Source organism: Palaemon carinicauda, chromosome 10 (genome assembly GCF_036898095.1).
Source record: "Palaemon carinicauda isolate YSFRI2023 chromosome 10, ASM3689809v2, whole genome shotgun sequence".
In the NCBI taxonomy this organism is placed as follows: domain Eukaryota; kingdom Metazoa; phylum Arthropoda; class Malacostraca; order Decapoda; family Palaemonidae; genus Palaemon; species Palaemon carinicauda.
In genome coordinates, this window is record NC_090734.1 from 66,888,055 (window position 1) to 66,900,554 (window position 12,500).

Sequence of the window (12,500 nt, forward strand, 5' to 3'; positions counted from 1 at the left end):
GGATGCATCTTACAATTCATTTTGAGAAGTTATAATGAAAGTATTTCCTGAACACTGCCGTAATTTGGAAGTAGAACTCAGGCCTTTCTGGAATTTATGTGATATGCTTGCAGCAGATGATGACCTAATTGTTTATGGAGCAAGACTCCTTAACCCAGGATTCTTCAATGGGAAATGCTTGAATGTCTTCTATATGGTCCTCTGGGAATAGACTACACAGACCATTTATTGGCTTAGAATTAACAGAGATTTTGAGAAAATTATTTCTTCTAGTATCAAATGCCGTCCTCTTCTACCAAATCAAAGAAATGAACCTCAATGGCAAGAGGATTTATCAAGTACAGATTTTGAATCTGTACCTGCAGATTATTTTCATATTATGGGTCGTACTTATCTAGCTTATGTCGACAGGTTGTCTAGATAACCATGTGCTTTGTGTCCGGGTATAGCTTCTACAGTCAATCTAATACAGTCACTAAGGCCTATACGTTCGGATACTGGTGTTTCTTTTTTGTTGAAATCTGATGAAGGACCACAGTTTGTTTCATCAGCTTTGAGACATTTCATACTTCTCTGACGAGTAGGACATCCCATTACTTTGCCATATAATCCAACAGCAAACAGACATCCAGAAGCATCAATAAAAATTGTCAAGAAGCTGATTCTGATTACTGTAAAGAATGGGAACCTAAATGCAGATGAATTTACATATGGAATGTTGGAGCTTAGAATTACACTGCGTACTGATGGTAGGTCACCAGCTCATGTTTTATTTGGTTAGCCCCTCAGATCTTCTACACCAACATACCGTTGCTCATTTGCCAAAGTGTCAAAAGAGAGCAGAGGAATGTGATGTCAAGGCAGAGTATTTGCAAAAACCGGCCAAGCAACGATACAATAGTACTGCCAGACCCATTTCTCATTTGAAAATGAGTACTGTAGTTATGTTGATATTCAATATCACACCACAGAACTCTGAAATCACCGAGGTATTGTTGTTGGCATTGGATCCAGGTAAGATTATCTCAAAGTTAGGCCGTGGGTGTAGCTTGCGTAGAGACCAAAAGTTCCTGAGGCAGCATCGCCCTTTTTTACCAGTATATGGATCAACCCTTGATGCAACTAATACTCATAATAAACTAAAGGATATGTAGAGGTCACAAAATAATTCTGCTGCTGAGGTTATTAGCAAATCAATCTTGCATACACCAAGTTCCCATTACAGTCTGCAGTATATAAAAGAACCTGCTGGTTTACAAGTAAAATGGAAAAAAAAATACATATGAATAAGAATGATCTTCAAACGCCAGGGATTATATCATAATATACGTCTTAGGAGATGGTGGGTGTTATACCTCCATATGCCGATATTTGAGACTTGTTTACTTGTTATGCAACGATTTCTTAGGAAATTGTATTGTATGAGTAATTGAATTCATAGGTAAATAAACAAGTGAGAGTTCTTTGTAAATAAATTTCGTTTAATTGCGTGGAACTAATATTGTTAATCCATATCTTCCCCTCAGTTGTACAGCAAACTCTTATTAAAGAAACATATCTCCTTAGTGTTTCCTTGCCGGTCTAAAAGAGATCACATAAAAATTAGATAAAATAAAAGATTGTGTGCACGATTTGGCATGGATGGGGTAGCTATTTATTTCCAAAACAAGATACATCTCCAGGTGTGATGATTCCTACTTTCTTCTGAAGTAACTTGCAAATTTTAAAGTAATTTTGTATATCCCCTTTGGCTTGAGCACAAGCCACATAGGTGACTTTGGCTTTCTCTGGGAAGGCATAACCACATCTACCTCTTTAACAAACCTACCTACAAGTTATGTTACAGACTGCATTAAATGCTTCGTCATGATTACTATCCGATATCTAAGAATCTATTTTTAATCTTCTAGTTTCAATCTTATTTCTTGTATTAGCACATAGCACTAAAATATTTTAAATAACACGTCATAACTTGTCTCTAATGGGATATGGGTAACAAGAGGGATTCTCAGTTTCCTTGTTTTGGCCAAATTACTCGTATTGTGAACAGTGGAAGAGTGGTTCTTTTTAGTTCTTAGGTCAACAACATTCTTTTACTGAATTAGTAAAGGTCGTCAATAGTTCCAGGAAAGGGGGAGTCAGCATATCCAGGGGATGGGAGGTCGCAGTTCAAAAGATGTTTGTTCGATTGCTTGTTAGTTGGTTGGTTGATTAACCTGCTTGCCAATATTAAGAAAGTATCATATGTCATCATCTCCTTCTAGAACTATTGACGCAAAGGGCCTCGGTTAGATTTTGCCAGTCGTCTCTCTCTTAAGCTTTTAAATCAATATTTCTCAATTCATCATCTCCTACTTCAAGCTTCATAATCTTTAGCCATGTAGGCCTGGGTCTTCCAACATTTCTAATGACTTGTGGAGACCAGTTGAAAGTTTGGTGAACTAATCGCTCTTGGGGAGTGCAAGAACATTGGAAGAGAAATTTGCCATGTTCACCATCGGCACAGCAAGAGTATACAATACTTTCCGAATGGTCCACTCCATACCGCACCCATCAGATAGCACCAAAACAAATATAGAGGCATAGGTGTAAGCTAAACTCATATGTTACAACTGAGACCAAAAAATAAGGAATCATCCTCCCTATCTGTAATGATGGGCTCTCAGCCATAAACCGTGAATCCTACCTCAAGGATAAGATCCAACCCCACCCACAGATGCCGATGACTCAACCCCAGAGAATAATTCTGCCTAAAAAGGTCCAAACCATCTTTGGGATGGTTGAGATCATCCAATGTTTTCACATATAGCTTTGAATGCAAACACCTCCCAGCCGTGATCCTTCTCTCATTCACCTCAGCGGCAGTAATAATGAATGTGGAAATATCCACCCCATTTGAGAAACCAAATAAATAAATAGATAATAAAAATATATATAAAGTAATAAAAATACTACTCAAACAGTAAGGATATCAAGATGAGATAAAGTTCATAAAATTGGGAGGTTGGAGTCAAATTGAGTAGCAGAAATTGAGAGAAATTTAGAGCCGAATGGGGTGAGAAGATTCCCTAACTTCGAGAGTCCTTCAACGAGGAAATGAGATTCCATGTTGAAATGGAGTCTCTCCATCAAGGCATTCTCTATAACTAGAAATTGATTTATTTCTTTAAGAAATATATTGTTTGCTAGGTTTCCTTCGGCTACTTGAGTGTCATAAGATTTTTATGGACCTTGACCTTTACAATAAACTTGCTAGCTTGATTAATAAAAAGTGCGAGTAATTTAAGATGACTACAAATTTCTTGCTCTCTTATCCTACACAATTTAGGCTGAAAATGTGTCATAAAAAGGGACTACTATACATAGTCACTAAAACATTAACATACTAACGGGTAGATTACATACTATATGAAAAGCAAGTTGTCATATGTAGGTTAACAGTAAATCATAATTAAAACTATATAAAGTACTATCTAACTAACTTTCTTTGCATGGCTACCAGCAAAAATTTTTTTTTTCTCGAGGAGGGCCTAATATTCATTAAAACACTATTATGTGACATCAAATACAGATCAGGCCTCGATCGACAAAACAAAAAGGCATTTGCAGTATTCACCAAAAAATTAGTAATAGTGGCAGTCTCGAGTTACCCTCCTCTGTGCTATATTTGGTCTTATATAACTTGATGGTTTTATGTCTTTGCAGTTCATATGCAATCACACTTACACAACTGTGAATGCATCTTAAATGAAAAAATTAAGTTATACACTGTAAAGCCAAATACTTTACAGTAATGCATACTGTTATTAAAAAGGTGATAAATAGTTGACTCGTGCAGTTTTGTAAACATATTTTCCGGCCCTTACATTAAAATGGTTCATACTATTTTTTCCATTTGATGTTATATAACTGGTTTTTTGTGCAGTATTTAGTGATACATAACTGTTAATGATTTCCTGTACAGTATTTGGTATTACATAACAGGTAATGCCTTCTCCATCATGGAATTTCAAACAGGAATATGAAATAATTTTTTCTTGTTGTATAAGGAAATATCAGGTCTGAAAGTGTAATAAAAGTTTGTGGCAGGCATAACAACTTCTATTCCTGTTCAATCTACCGAAATCCAGACAAATATAAAGGCCTCCCTTTTTTTTTTTTTTTTTTTTTTAAATACTCACCATATGGAGTGGTTAAATCTTTTGTCCTATCGATCACTATGGCTTAAGAGCTTTGGATTTTGCCATTGAATTAGGCTGTTAGGAAATCGTAATTTCATTAGTAAGGAAGAATGAGCAGCCTGTCCCTGATGTATTATATCATTTATACCAAGAGTCTTTCTCACCACAAACAATCGATACACTAACTACCTCTCTCTCTCTCTCTCTCTCTCTCTCTCTCTCTCTCTCTCTCTCTCTCTCTCTCTCTCTCTCTCTCTCTCTCTCTCTCTCTCTCTATCTCAGGATTTGGCAAAAAATAAAAATACACAAACAAAAATAAATCCTCCACAAGGGTAGCGTTCTTGAGACATTACTCTTCATGCTATATACACAAGACATGTGGTTTGGCCTAGAAAACTACCTCGTTGCATATTCAGATGATGCTACTCTCTTTACATCAAATCCATCTCCTGGTAGTAGATCTGGGGTTGCTGAATCCCTTATTAGAGATCTAGCTAAAATTAGTATATGGTGCAAATTATGGCGCATAAAGTTGAACCCTAACTAAACTCAAAGTATGGTTGTAAGTAGGTCGAGAACACATGCTCCTCAATATCTGGATTGATTGATTGATTGAAAGTTTTCTGGCATCTTGACATCTAAGGTCATTGACACCGATAGCATTTATTATATATGAATAATAAAAGAGAATTCAATTAAAACCATAAACATTAAGAAGTCATTATAATAGTTAAATAGTTTTCAGAAGACTTGCTTCTGAAATAAATCTAAAAAGGCCGCTTGCATAGTAGGACACATCATGTCCAAGAATCTTGGCAAGGATGAACCTGCCATCCTCACCTCGAGCCTCAAATAGATATCTATTTGTTAAGTTATCATAATTACAGAATTTGGTCAACAAATGCTTCACTGTTAAAGGTACTAAACAGTCTCGCAATACGGTTGGTGTTGGCCCTTCAGCAGAAACTCGTGTGTCAACCGTGGGTGACCAATACGGACACGACAAAGAGTCGTCTCCCATTTTCGGGGTATCATGTTATACCTCCAAGGTGATATATGTTACTTCCCTCATTTTATTGTCATCTAGACTATCCCAGTGCTGTTGCCATTTATTACAAACCAATTTCCTGATGTAAGGTAGGAAATCATTACAGGGAATGGGATGCCTCCTTTGAAGCAACTCGGATGTCGCATTCTTCGCCAGTAAATCTGCCTTCTCATTCCCAGACACACCTACATGTGCTGGAACCCAACAAACTTGAACTGTTATACCTTTTCATCCAATAATAAAAAGCCATTCTAAAATCTTTAAAACTACAGGGTTACTAGAATCAAAAACTTCTAAAGATTGAAGAACACTCCTTGCATCACTAAAAATTGTAAAATTACCCTCCTTTTCCAAAACTATTTTCTCAATAGCGGTTAGTATGCCATATAGTTCGGCAGTAAATATGGAAGCTGTTAGAGGAAGAGCACCTCTACAATTAAAATTATTACTATGTACTCCAAATTCAACGCCAGCATCAGATTTGGAGCCATCAGTATACAGTATATAAATGTCAATCCCCTGTGTTCTGCAACATATTCCATAAAAAGAGATCTGTATTCTAAGTCAGTAATATTCTTCTTAACTCCAATAAAGTATTCACAAAAAGATACGCCAGGTAATTTCCATGGAGGCGTTGATGATACCTTGAATGGAAGCACCTTAATTCTAATTATATCCAGATTGTTTAATAATTGTTTCACCCGAAACCCAAAAGGTTGAGGAGATTTTGGGTGCAACTCAAAGTATGTCGAGTGCCTTACAAGGCTTGCAGTCTGAAAGGCTAAAGAATAAGGGAGTCTTTGCAATCTAAACCAATACCGAATACATAATAGAGGACATTCGGTAAAGGTCTAGAGGCAACTCCCCAGCATCAACAAGGAGACTTGTGATAGGTGAGGTTCTAAATGCTCCTGTGGACAATCTAATACCAGCATGATGATATTTTTAACTGGCTTGGGGTGGCTGAGGAGTATAGTTCGCATCCATAACTAATTTTGGAAAAAATCAAGGCCTTGTATAATTTTAAAATAGTATTGTGGTCTGTCCCCCATGATGTATGGGACAATACTTTTAAAAGATTCAGAGCCTCAACACATTTAGCTTTTAATGCTTTTAAGTGAGAAAGCCTACAATCAAATATCAACCCTAAAAATTTAGCTTCACTTGCACATGAGATCCGTTGACCTTTGATGTATATATCAGGGTCTGGGTGTACTCCCCGGATACGACAAAAGTGGACAATTGTAGTTTCACTTGTCAAGAACTTAAATCCATTCATATCAGCCCACCGGATAATTTTATCAATAGAGAGTTGTATTTTTCTCTCAACCATTGCCATTCTTGCTCCAGCAAATGATATGGAGAGATCATCCACAAATAATGTTGCAAGAACATCCCGGGGAATGACTGAGGATATTCTATTAATTGCTAGTGCAAAAAGGGTTACACTCAGCACACTATCCTGAGGAACTCCTTCTTCCTGACACTTACTCTCTGATAGAGTTTCCCCAACTCTCACTTGGAAAACTCTATGTGAAAGAAATGACTGAATAAATATTATTATTATTATTATTACTATCCAAGCTACAACCCTAGTTGGAAAAGCAAGATACTATAAGCTCAGGGGCTCCAATGGGGAAAAATAGCCCAGTGAGGAAAGGAAATAAGGAAATAAATAAATGAAGAGAACAAATTAACAATAAATCATTCTAAAATAAGTAACAACGTCAAAACAGACATGTCATAAGCTCTCCTCTTAATCCAAGCTCATGGATTCTTTTAAGTATACCATATCTCCATGTGGTATCATATGCCTTTTCAAGATAAAAAACTGTCATATGCTGCTGTTTGGAAGCAAAGGCTTCACAAATGGAGGACTCAAGTCGTATCAGCACATCAGTCGTTGAGTGCATTTTTCTGAATCCACATTGAATGGGTGATAAAATACATTGACCATCTTCTCCATGATTTTGCACAAACAAGATGTCAATGCAATTTGTCCTATAATCTGCTGCTAAAAACTTGTCCTTACCGGGTTTTAAAAAGGCTAAAATAATGGCTAGTTCCCAAACACTTGGATAACTATGATCATGCCATATTCTATTAAAAATGCTTAAAATGAATAACTTTGTATTAAAAGGCACATGTTTAATCATTGTATATGGAATTCCATTGGGTCCAGGAGCTGTATAGTTACACGTAGCAAGAGCAGAATCAAATTCTCTTTCAGTAAAAGGAGAATTGTATGACTCTTGCTTTCTTGTTGCAAAATTTAAAACTTTCTTTTCTTCAATGCTCCTATACTGGTGACCAGGAGCTGCTTCACACTTGCACGATACATTTGAAAAATGGTCATCCAGGGCATTGCTAACTTCGGTTGCTCCAGTCGTATACTGGTCATTTACCTTTAACACTGGTGGTGGGTTTTGGGTGAATTTGCCCGCTATCTTTTTGACCTTCCTCCACACAGATGATGTTGGTGTTCTACTGTTAACGGAGGAAACAAATGACATCCAAGACTGGCGCCTAGCTTCTTTCATGGCACGACGGAACTGTGCTCTACATTTCTTGTATATGACTAAATTCTCCTCCGTACGGCGCATGCGCAATCGAGTTAAAGACTTTCTTGTGGCTCTGTGCAGGGCAGTTAGTTCTGATGACCACCAGGGGACTGGTTGTCGTCTGAATATCCCTGTTGTTTTGAGAATGGAATTGACTTCTGCTGTGTGAAGAGTTCCATTAAGTAAGTCTATGGCATCATCAACACTTTCAAACTGTTCTGCATTTACTTCAATTTCACTTAACTCCCGAAATCTATCCAGGTCCGCCTTATCAAGATTCCATCGAGGCGATCTCTGTAAAGGTGGACCATTGTTGGTGTTTATAATGATTGGTGCATGATCACTAGTATGCCAATTATCTAATGTTCTCCAATTAAAATCGAGAAGACAGTTATAGCTTGCAACTGATAGGTCAATGCAGGACAAGGTACCTGTCTGAACATGAAAATGTGTGGGCTCTCCTGTATTAAGGAGTCCGACATCTTCATTCTCTAAAATTGATGATATAATATTACCACTTGCGTTTGCCAAAACATCACCCCGTAAAGGATGTCTACTATTAAGATCTCCTAGTAAGAGGAAAGGTTGTGGGAGTTGTTTAATCATCTCTACTATATTATCATATGAGATGTTATCATTTGGAGGCAAGTAAAGCGAACAGATTGTGTATTCTCTCCCTACATCAATCTGTACAACCACTGCCTGCAGAGGGGTACAGATAGACAAAGATATTTGGGGAACATCTCGACGAACGTATATAAGACTTCCCCAATGGCTCCCTGCTCGTTGATCATATGGTGTCCTATAGCTAACATACTCTCGAGGACAAGGAGTATTAGCATCGAGCTTGCTTTCTTGTAGATATACAGTTTAGGGGAGTGCTCATGTATGAGGAGCTTAAGTTGTTCATATTTCGCCCTTAAACTCTGGTTTATTTTTTGGAGGACACCTTAGATGAAGTCTTCCCATTGGCAATATTTGATCTAACAATATTTCCCAGTGGTATCTCTAGAGAGGATCTTGATATAGTGGGTTTTGTGTTCCTCTTTTTCTTTGTGATCTAATTGTTGAGGAGGATGGTGGACCTCAACTTGAATTTCTGATTGGTTCAATTTACCTTCTAGTTGATCAGAAACATCAGCAGACAAGATATGATATTTATTTGAAGTCGTGACTTTAATGTTTCTTATGGTAGGAAGCGAGAGAGATGGAGGTCTCTCTCTTTTTCGATTACAAGGTTGTGATCTGTCAGGTTTTTGCACCTTCCCCACTACAGGTTCACCAGGTAAATTGGTTTCAAGTGGAACCTCCATCAGATCAGGCAAGGACACGGCCTGAGAGAGGTTTGTACTATTGTTCAGAATCGGAGTAGTTGGCTTTTGAATAACTTTCAGATCTTTAGGTATCTGTTTTGATTTTCCTACAATTTATGGAGATAGATTTTCGATGGGACTTTCAACCTCTATCACTACTTTCATTTGTTTCTTTATCTTAGAAGTAGAGATATAATTTTCGTCTGTGTGGTTTGGCAAGTTTTTCTTCAGAACCATTGAAAAAGGTTGCCCTGGTCTTATCTGCTTTTCAAGAGCTCTTTTACGAGCCTCTTTAAAAGTAACCCTTTCCATGGTCCTATTGGCCTGAATTTCTTTTTCAAAAATAAACTTAACACACCTTTTACATGTAGCTGGGTGTGCTTCCCCACAATGTATGCAATTAGGGTTTTCTATGCATATTCCATGACTACTTTTTCCACAGTTGGCACAAACAGCTGGCTTATTGTTCAGTTTTTCCTTGCATTTCTGGCTTAAATGGCCATACATTTGGTAATGATAACATCGCAATGGTGAAGGGATATATGGTTTTACCTTCAAAGATAGCCAACCAGCTTTTATAACATTTGGTAATCTGCATTGATCAAATGTTATAATCAAAGTAGTAAGAGGAATACGCTGTTCTCCAACTCTCTTTCTCATTCTGACTACTTTTACTACTCCTTGACTTTCCAGTTCATCCTCAATTTCTTTTTCCTCTATATCCAGCAATTCTGGAGCATATATCACACCTTTACTCTGGTTGAAAGTAGAGTGCGAAACGCATTCTACACTATGACCATCCAGTGTTGTAAGTGTTTTTAACCTTTCACCTTGTAATGGGGATAGTGTCTCTATCAAGAGACTTCCATTTCCCTGGGGTAGAATTTTTAGCTGCCCTCCACATAAAGTAACTATTTCCCTATTAGCTTTAAAAATGTCTACACGCTCATTTCTTCCATTTTCAAATTCTAAGATAAAATAAATTTCATAATACACTACTTCATAATGACCAGGTAATACTTCTACTTTTCTATATCTTTCTGTACTGTCATCATTTTTTACTCTCTCTCTCTCTCTCTCTCTCTCTCTCTCTCTCTCTCTCTCTCTCTCTCTCTCTCTCTCTCTCTCTCTCTCTCTTCTTCTTCTTCTCTAGTGTTTTCTTATTATTCACATGACGTGAATAAGGTTCTAATGTAACAATATTAGAACACGAGTTGGAGCTGTCTGTACCGAGGTCCATGTTTGTATTTTCCAGGTCATCAACAGAGGGTTGGTGTTTTTGAAAAGGCAAGCCGGGTTATCCACCTCTTATCGGAGGATGTCAGTCCTCCTATCCCATGTGGCCCAACACGAGAAGAAGCTTCAGCAGGGACCAGTCCTCTATTAGAGAAGGGGCTGCCTCTCTTAAGGTGGGCGTACACTGGTCAGTGGGGGTGGTTAGCCCCTCCCACCGGCGACTCCAATGCCTGGCATCACCCATTACCCGCAAATATGGGTGACTTAAAACCGGATCACTGGAGCTCGACTCTTAACAGACTTGGTCTGCACCCAATGGGATCTGCCAGAGGGTGATGGCGTCCAAATTGGCACATGTTCAGATGGAATGCCGTCTATTCCACACTGTGCCAAATCCAAAGCAGCAGCCAAAGTATAATCAAACCAGCCAAAGTTGTCAACAATATCGTGCCTAAAAGGATGGGATGGGAGAAAAAAAGAAATAACCAAAAGGAAAAGAGAAAGTGCTGACTGATTTAGTTGGATCAACAGTTGGGCACCGAGGTCCAGTGGGAAAGTAGTTCCAACTGTTCATTAGAGCCCAGCTGCTAATCCCTAAGCCCCCATCCTCATCAAGGCTTCAGTATATGGGGGTCAATATCCGGATGTCTATTGATAATGTTTTCCTAACTCTGTATGACTTTTAAAATTTTAGGTTGATTCTTGATAGCAAATTTACTTTTGAGAAACCCATTCTGTCTATATCTTCTTCAATTTCCAAAAATTGCCCTATTAAGAAAGTCTTTTAAGATTTTCAGTGATCAATCTATTCTGAAGAAGTGTTTTAATTATCTCATTCTGTCGCGTTTCAAGTATTGTTCTCCTGTCTGGTCTTTATCTGCTAAATCTCATCTTAATTTGTTGGACAGGAAGTTATAGTATATAAAATTTCGTATTCTCAATCTCTGGCACTATCGTTCAATTAGTTAGTTATGAATGCTGTATAAGCTTTTTCATATACTAACCATCCTTTGCATTCAGATCTTCCCGAACAGTACCCTTCTGCTCGTAATAATAGGCATGCAATTAATTCTAATAGTCATGCCTTCTCCATCATGAGGCTTCATACTACATGATACTCTAGAAGTTATATTCCAGCTCCAACCTAGTTGTGGAATGATTTTCCTAATCAGGTAATTGAATCGGTGGATCTTCAAAAGTTCAAACTTCCAGCGAATGTTTTTTTGTTGAGCAGACTGACATAAGTATTTTTTTGTTTTGTGCGAAAGATCTACTTGAATGTTGTAACTGTTTTTATTTCATTTTAGTTGTTCATTACTTCTCTTGTATCTTAATTATTTCCTTATTTTCTTTCCTCACTTGGCTGTTTTTCCCTGTTAGAACCATTGGTCTTGTAGCATCCTCCTTTTCCAACTAGGGATGTAGCTTATGTTGCTGCTGCTAATAACAATAACTACTACTACAACTATTACTACTGCTACTAAGGGTTCATCAATTGTTTGAGGTTTTACCTCAAAGGCTAGTATGTCCTCAAGTATTTAACAATTGTGAATAGTATTGCCTAACATTTTGAAGGCAAATAATACATGACACCAGAGTACCAACCACATTAGCCTCAGAAGTCTAGTAGTCAGTAATAGTTAACATAAAAAGAAGTCGACTTCACAATTGTATAAAAGGACGTGCCTTTTTCATATCAAGAAAAATGTAATATGATAAACTAAACCAAAAGAACTAAGACAGGCAGCGTATCACTATTCTCAGATACTCCAAAATGAAGTAAGGATATAATTCCTCATATTCACTTCATAATTAATGAACCATAGAAGCAAATTGAATCCAGCAAACAGAACAGCCTTATCCAGTTCTGCTTATAAGTAACAATATCTACCTCCTCTTGTTCGAAACTTCTCTACCTCTTCTTGTTCTTGTCTTAAAATACACTGGAAACTTCGTTTTGATCCTTTTTATTACAAAATTCCAGTTCATAAACATGCAGCATACGTATATTAGGTCAGAATCATTGAAATAACTGTTTTTTTTTTATAATACCATGACCATTATGGTATATAAATGGCTAAAACGGAATGAAAAATAATGAATGAGATAAAATAACTACAAAAAGATGTGACTTCTATTGCAGATTGCTCACTAGTCAGAT

General features: G+C 37.3%; 1 protein-coding gene across 1 annotated transcript in view; it reads right to left on the reverse strand.

Annotated features, from left to right (window-relative positions):
- Window positions 1–12,500, reverse strand: part of LOC137648625 (colorectal mutant cancer protein) — a 369,887-nt gene that overhangs the window by 130,702 nt on the left and 226,685 nt on the right. The window lies entirely within an intron of this gene.